This window comes from Bactrocera neohumeralis, chromosome 6 (assembly GCF_024586455.1).
Source record: "Bactrocera neohumeralis isolate Rockhampton chromosome 6, APGP_CSIRO_Bneo_wtdbg2-racon-allhic-juicebox.fasta_v2, whole genome shotgun sequence".
Lineage (NCBI taxonomy): Eukaryota > Metazoa > Arthropoda > Insecta > Diptera > Tephritidae > Bactrocera > Bactrocera neohumeralis.
In genome coordinates, this window is record NC_065923.1 from 49381322 (window position 1) to 49388976 (window position 7655).

Below are 7655 nucleotides of genomic sequence, written 5' to 3' on the forward strand. Positions count from 1 at the left end.
GTTCCAAGCCGGCCGTGAACGTGTCGAAGACGAAGAGCGTCCAGGGCGACCATCAACCTCAACTGACGAAGCTCACGTTCAACAAATCAAAGATTTGGTGTTGAAAACCCGTCGATTAACAATTAGAGACCTTGCTGATGAAGTTGACTGATGAAAGGCTCACCCAATACCATTTTGAAGGATGTTTTGGGCCTCAAGCGCGTCAAATCTCGACTGGTACCGAGAACATTGAATTTTTTGGAAAAAAGGCGTCGCGTTGAAATGTGTGAAACGATGCTTTCCGACTACCAGAGCGTCATGAAACGCATTATAACTGGCGAAGAGACTTAGATCTATGCTTACTACCCCGAAACAACCGATCAATCGAGCGAATATCGAGCCAAAAGAGAGCCGAGACCAAAAAAATCGCGCCAAAGTCGCTCAAAAATCAAGGTTGACTGTTTTCTTCGATTATGGTGGTGTTGTGCATTATGAATTCCTTCCAACCGGTCAAACAGTCAACAAGGAATATTATTTGAACGTTATGCGTCGTTTGCGTAACGCTATCCGCCTAAAAAGGCCGGAATTGTGGAAAGACAATTCTTGGTTTTTACACCACGATAATGCACCATCCCATACTGCCCTCGTAATTCGTGATCATTTCGCCAAAAACTCAACCCATATCGTTCCGCAACCACCGTATTCACCCTGGCGCCGTGCGACTTCTGGCTTTTCACCAAGATCAAAAGACCGCTCCGGGGACACCGTTTTTATACGATAGAGGAGATTCAAGTCGCAGCGAAGACGGAACTGAAGGCCATCCCGGAAAGTGACTACAACCAGTGTTTCGAAGATTGGAAAATCCGTTGGCATAAGTACATTGCATCGGGAGGGGATTACTTTGAAGGGAATGAAATTGATTTGGAAGAATAAATAAAGAATTTTCAAAATAAATACAATTTCAGGGCATTCAACATGCATTATTCGAAGAAACCGAATGGATTTCAGTCATATTTTGCATCTTATTAACTAATATTGTATCATAAACTCCCTTTTGTTTCATCAAAATTTCTTCCTTCGTATCCAAAATATTTATATAAGGTTAATCTTACTTAAATGAAAAGAAAAATAAATGATAACAGGTGATCCAAGTAGAGGTACTTTTTTCCCTAGCCTTTTTTTGTCAGATTGAAACTCAGCTTGACGTATAGAACGAATTTGCGCATTTTACGTCGAGATCTTAAATTGAAAGCATACAAAATACAGCTTGTGTAAGAACTGAAGCCGCCTTCCAGCGATGTGGTCCATTTCTGGCTCATTGGGTATATAAACCGCATTTGGAACGAAGAATAACCTGAAGAGACTCAAAAGCTGCTATTTCATCCAGAAAAAGCAACGGTTTGGTATGGTTTGTGGGCCGGTAGAATCGTCGGTGCACATTTCTTCAAAAATGATGCCGGTGAGAACGCAAACGTCAATGGCAACCAATATTGCGCCATAATAACCGAATATATGATACCTAAAATTGAAGCTCGTGATCTTGGCAAGTTTGAACAGGACGATACCACTTTTCACACATCATCGCATCCACCAATGAATTTGATTGAGAAAACACTTCAGAGAGCAGATAATTTCACGTTCTGGGCCGGTCGATTGGCCACCAAGATGATATCACTGAACTAGACTTTTACCTGTGGGGATATGTAAAGTCTAAAGTTTATGCGGACAATCCCGTTTTTATTCAGGCCTTGGAGCAATTGCTCGAAGAACTCATTGAAAATTGGACTTTACAGATGGACCATCTGAGAGTTAGCCGCGGCCAACACTTAAAAATTCCAAAAAAATAAATGTTCTTTCGAATGATAGTAAACATTCTCGAAATCGATCACACTTTATATGAGTATTCTTGACCCAATTTTATTTGTTTTTGGCATTTTCATTAAAATAACGATTTTAATTTTTTCTGTAAGTTTCATTGTTATACACATATCTCACAGTTTGAAAACTATTTTCGGTAAAAGTCAGCCTTACGTATTCCTTGAGGGTACTATGTTTGCGAAGTTTTACTTCGATAACTTCATTCTTGTTGGATTTGTATACAATAAAGTGAAAACTCAGATGGACTCTAAAATTGCGTAGTTGTATTCCGATTTCGCCCATTTTCACACTGTAAAATAAATAAATGTTTTGTACCGAAATTTATATAATTTTTTTTAAGTAATTCCTAAGAAATCGGAATACATCTAAAAGTAAAACCACTAAAGAACCTACCCCTGGGCTTACTATAGTAAAACAACGAACGCCTGTATCAAATTACCGTTATGTACCTTAGCTTGGAGCTTGTTATAGGGTTTTGGGTTTTTGTTACCGTGAAAATAGTCCAATTTCACATTCTAGATAGTTTCAACTCGATTAAGTTATCGCTTTTTTTTTAATCACAAGCACACGAACGAAAGGGAGGACAGTCAATGGACCTGATTTCTCTTCACTCTGATCATTTATATACATACTTATATGTATAAAATGTTACATCTTTCTCGATTAGTTCTAAGTAACGCACACAACTATTAAACTCTATAGCAACATGTTGTGCGGGTATAAAAATTCAATTATAATAAAATAGAGTTCAGATCAGCGACATTTTTTATGAGCTGCCGTTTCTTGTTTTCTATTTTATGGTTTTTCTATTTCGTTGCTCATCTTTCGTCTTTGGCACATAGGGCTTGGGAGCTTTGGTTGATCCATCTTATTTCTTGATAATGATAGTTGCCCGCTGTTAACATTTCTGGACGCGGCGCTAAGCTGTTGCAATTACAATAACGTTGGAGCCAAAAATCTTCGACATTGAAAGAGTAAATGGTCTTAACTGCTCCATGTTCGAATGACAGAGCACTGCTTTTTTATTTTTGTATTTCGATGTTTTTTTTTTCAATTGATTTGAGCCATAAAATATATGTAATAAAATGATAACATTTGACAGCTATGATTTCAGTTGATTGCACAGTGATCTGAATCACTGTTGACGGCAACATAATTTTGAAAGTCTCATTAAATTGAAAAATTTTTAAAAAATATTTTTTTATTTAATTGATTTTGAATTATTGTTGAATATTTTATAAAACAAAGACACGCCAAATAAAAAAAAATAAATAAAAAACAAAAAGACACGCAAAATTAAGTTGTTAAGGATGATTAATTAATTTTAACTGTTTACTTTATTTTAAATAAAGTAAAAATATTATAATGCTGAAAGTGAGGTTTATACATTTTTTTTAAATAAATATTGTATAAATACATGAAATAGTTCACTGTACCCAAATATAAGTTGATAAACCACATAGTAAATTTGAAAAACTTGATTTAGTGAAATTAAAAAAAGATTATAAAAAGAAGTAAAACCTAACAACCATAAAACTTAATATAAAGCATTTAAATGTTTAGGTGCTTTCTTGCCGATATTCCAAAACTACAGCTTGGATGTAAATTATTAAAGCGCCCTCCAACAGCTACGATAAATTATATGTATGTAAACAAATTAGTAAATAACACAGAAAAAAGCTAAGAGCTAGCGCAAGGCGTCGTGCGCATGTGTCCCAGATTTTTGAAGCCAGCAAAAGGTAACGTTTTATCAGCAAGTGGTCGCGTTGTCGGCTAAATTATGCAGGCACCTGTTTTCAACTACTTGCCATGATACTAAAACGAGCTCAGCGCTATTTTGATGCTATCAGTACGAACGGCCGACGCACAACTTTCAATGAACGAGTGGTTGGGTTTGATAGTCGAAATTATTTCATTTCATTTTGGCTTTCTCAAATTTCATTTAAGTTGCACACAAGTTTATTACCAAAAAGCACATAGTACATGGTTTAATTCAATTTATGTACTAATCACGATTGGAAAGCCAGGCAAGGCCTTGGCAGAGATGAATGGGTGGTATGCGTTTCACGTTTCAATCGAAACAGCAAATTTAAAATGCGTGTGTTTTGTCTCAAAAACCAAACAAAAAATGGAATGATACTCAAGGCCGCACCTTTCTAGCTTACAAACAACTCATATTAACGACGAATATTAATATATCATATGTTTTCCTTTGCATTTTTATTTTTTCCTTGGTTACTGTTGACTTTGCGACTGTCCATATTGCATACGAAATTCTTTCGAAGCATAATTTATTACCATAAAGCCCTTCAATTAAAGCTTGGTACATTGACATTAAATTTCACCGATTTTTAAGTACCATATGTGACAATTAAAAGTCACGTAGTAATGAAAGCCACCATTCACCATTTTATATAAAGCAAAATAATGAAGAAGTCTAAACGAATGTGCTGCACCAATGGTAGACATCTTGTGAATTGCTCAGGTTATCTGTGGAATGAAAAGTTTTCTTCTCAATGCTCATATTCTATCTATATATTCCGAAACTTCTATTGTTGAAGTCATTGTGGCTGGCAAAACATATAGGAGAGGAGAGTCTTAGGAGAGTTAAAAATATTCTTCATGTCACTCGTACGCATTTTTAGTTAATCAATTAATTCTTTTTAAGAAGTACAAGTATATTTATTATAGTGTAAGATTTTTTCCTTGTGCTTTAGTTTTTGGTTCGCCTTAGCTTCAGCAGTAAATTTAGGTTGTGAATAACGGAGTAGTTATAAAACGTGATCTACAGGAGCGGACAGTGAAGTCCGGACAACTGAAAAATCATAGTTTTTCCTTATTATTTTAGTGGAATGTTTAAATTTTTTATTTTAAAACAATAATATATATTTGATACGTTAGTATTAAGCGTAAAAAAGTCAGTGTAGTGAATTGCACTTATAAATTTTTTTTAAACTCATTTTAGATATTTGGGGTACTCACAACCCGTCGTAAAAAAATCATGTTTTTCTTCTTCTTAATGTTGGATTACATACAAAAATCAGTTCACTACACATTTACAATTCTCAATGCTATGTTTTCGAATCGTTATAACTTATAACTTTATGAGACTTGTGAAAACCCTAATTATATCATTTTGGTAACTAGCAATATAAGCAGTGACAATTTTTTTTATTTACATTAGAGAAATGATTTTATAGTTTTAGTTAAAGGAAATATTAATCTATACAAAAGCACTCTTTTTAGTATTTTGTAAAACCTCCTTTGCTTTTTATAACGGCTTTTATATGCTCGGGCATTGAATTTATGAGGTTTTTTATTGTTACTGCTCCAATACCGTTATACCATGCCTTTTCGAGAATTCCATTCAGCTTTGCTAAATTCTTTGGTGACTTCTGTGCTACCTTCATTATAAGCCAAAGGTTTTCAATGGGATTGAGATCTGGCCACTCCAAAGTCGAGACCCCGATTTTTGATAAATAATTCTTTACCTTAGAGAAAGAAAAAAGGATAAGTATAAAATTTGTGATTAAAATTATAGCAATGAACTCTAGTTGTACAAAAAATGGATACTTATTATTTTGGCACGATGGCGCCCTGCAGAGTCATCCTGAAAAATAAGGACATCCGCTCGCGAAAAGTGGTTTTTCATTGAAGGTATTTAATTGGTTTCAAGTATCTCCTGATACTTATTCCTATTGACGGTTCCTTCTATTAGGGCTAGTTGCCCATGGCCATAGTAGGTAAAGCAACCCTAGACCATTCGGTTGCCTCCCTGCTTAACAGTTTTTGAACACATTCGTCCTTGAACCGCTCACCAGTTCTCCTTCCCACGTAGGACATACCGTCGCTGCAAAAAATGTTAATTTTTTACTCATCTGAAAAGATTACATTTCGCCAATCTAGTTGAGTTCAATTTTGATGTTCTTTTGCCCATGGTAAACGGTTTTGACGCATTTTTGAGGTTAAAAGTGGTTGTTTGGGGGCCCGACGAGCGTTCAAACCATCCTCTTGAAGCGTTCGACGAACGATCCCTCAAGCTGATAAAACGTATCACCCGATCTTCCCTAGAACTTGTCTTCTTCTTTGCTCCAGAGCCTGTTTTTCTCTTAAGAGACCTGGTTTTATCGACATTTTTTAGAAATTCTCCGATGGAAGACTTGCCGAAGCCAACTCTACCACTAATTTCCCGAATGGTCAGATTTTCTTTGCGGAAAATCAAAATATTACTTTTCTGCAATTCGGACATTTTTTTTTTAATTTGACATATTTAAGCTTTAACCAAGCACGAGCACGAAATAAACTTTTAAACTATTGAAAAATAAAACTAAAAGTTACACTTGTCGGTTGCAATCGTGCTTTAAATACAAACCGACGGGTTGTCCGGATTTCACTGTCCGCTACTGTATATCGAAATTTCCTTCATTTTGAAGAAAAAACACAGAAATTTCAAATTTAATTGGGAATGTTTATTATCACTCGAAAGAACATTCTTTAACAGTTGTGTTCTCATCGACATCAAGTATAGACCGAAGATTCCACCAGCCCACAAAACACAACAAACCCTTGTTTTTTCTGGATGAAATAACATCTCTTGAATCTCTTCGGGTTGCGAAGCGATGTCGCCTGAGAAAGTCGAGCGGCTTCAGTTCTTGCACAAGCTGTATTTTGTACGCTTCCAATTTAAGATCTCGACGTAAAATGCACCAAGGCATTCCATAGGTCAGTCCGCGTTGCTGCGAACTGCGACTAATCGACTCTCCGCGATCTTCGTGTACACTCTCAGCTACGGCTGCTATATTTTATTCAATGCGAGCTGGATGTGGTCTATTCGGTCGAATATTATTCAATAATGAATGCTGGGTCTCAAGATGGGTGATGGTGTTTTGAATAGTACGCTCATTAGGCCAATCATGTTGACCATTAGTTGAGCAAAGCGCGCAAAACACATTCTTTACAGAACATGACCGAATTGTAAACGTTGTTCAGGCGTAAGTTTCTCCATGATGAAATGCCAAACATTACTGAACAAACGTGAATCACGCGTGATCTGTCAAAAAAAGGCTATCGGAAAATTACCTCTACTTGGATCACCCGTTAATTTGTTACATTTTGCCTTTGCTAAACTAACCTTTTAGACATGAGGTTCTCAATGAAGCACTCTTGTTTCGTTGGTCTTTTTGACAACTGTTACTTGATTTATACCCAGTTTGATTTGCCATTTCAAGAACCGAAGCCAAACAACCATCACGCGAGCCGCAAACTCGGTGAACGAAATGGTCACCGATTCCGATGTTCACAAAAAATACTTATAATGGAAATCGTCGAGTGCGACTGTCATGTAAGCCCAGAAGAAATCGCGGTGGCTCGGCGCAAACAGTGGCCAAGGCAAGGTTTTCCATCAAGGAGGTTTTACTATGCGTTCTCTCTTATTATGCACAAGTGCTTTCAATAATTGAACCGTTTGAAGGAAGCAGTCGTCCAGAAGTTTTGGCCAATAGGAGAGAATTGTGTTTCCATAGGATAACGACAGGCCATACACATCAAAAGAGGCTCGCCATAGGCCATGTAACTACCAGCTGTTCCTATAACCTATATTGCCTATAGCAATTGTTTCAGAGAAAAATTCGACTAAAGAGAAGACTGTCAAAATCGGTTGTCCCAGTTTACCAATACAGAGGAGGGAGGGGTTTTATGAAACAGGCATTATAAAACTACTAGCAACAAATAGGATTATACTACATTACTACTTCTTTGTACTTCTAAATTCTATACTAACTGCACATATGTATATTAAC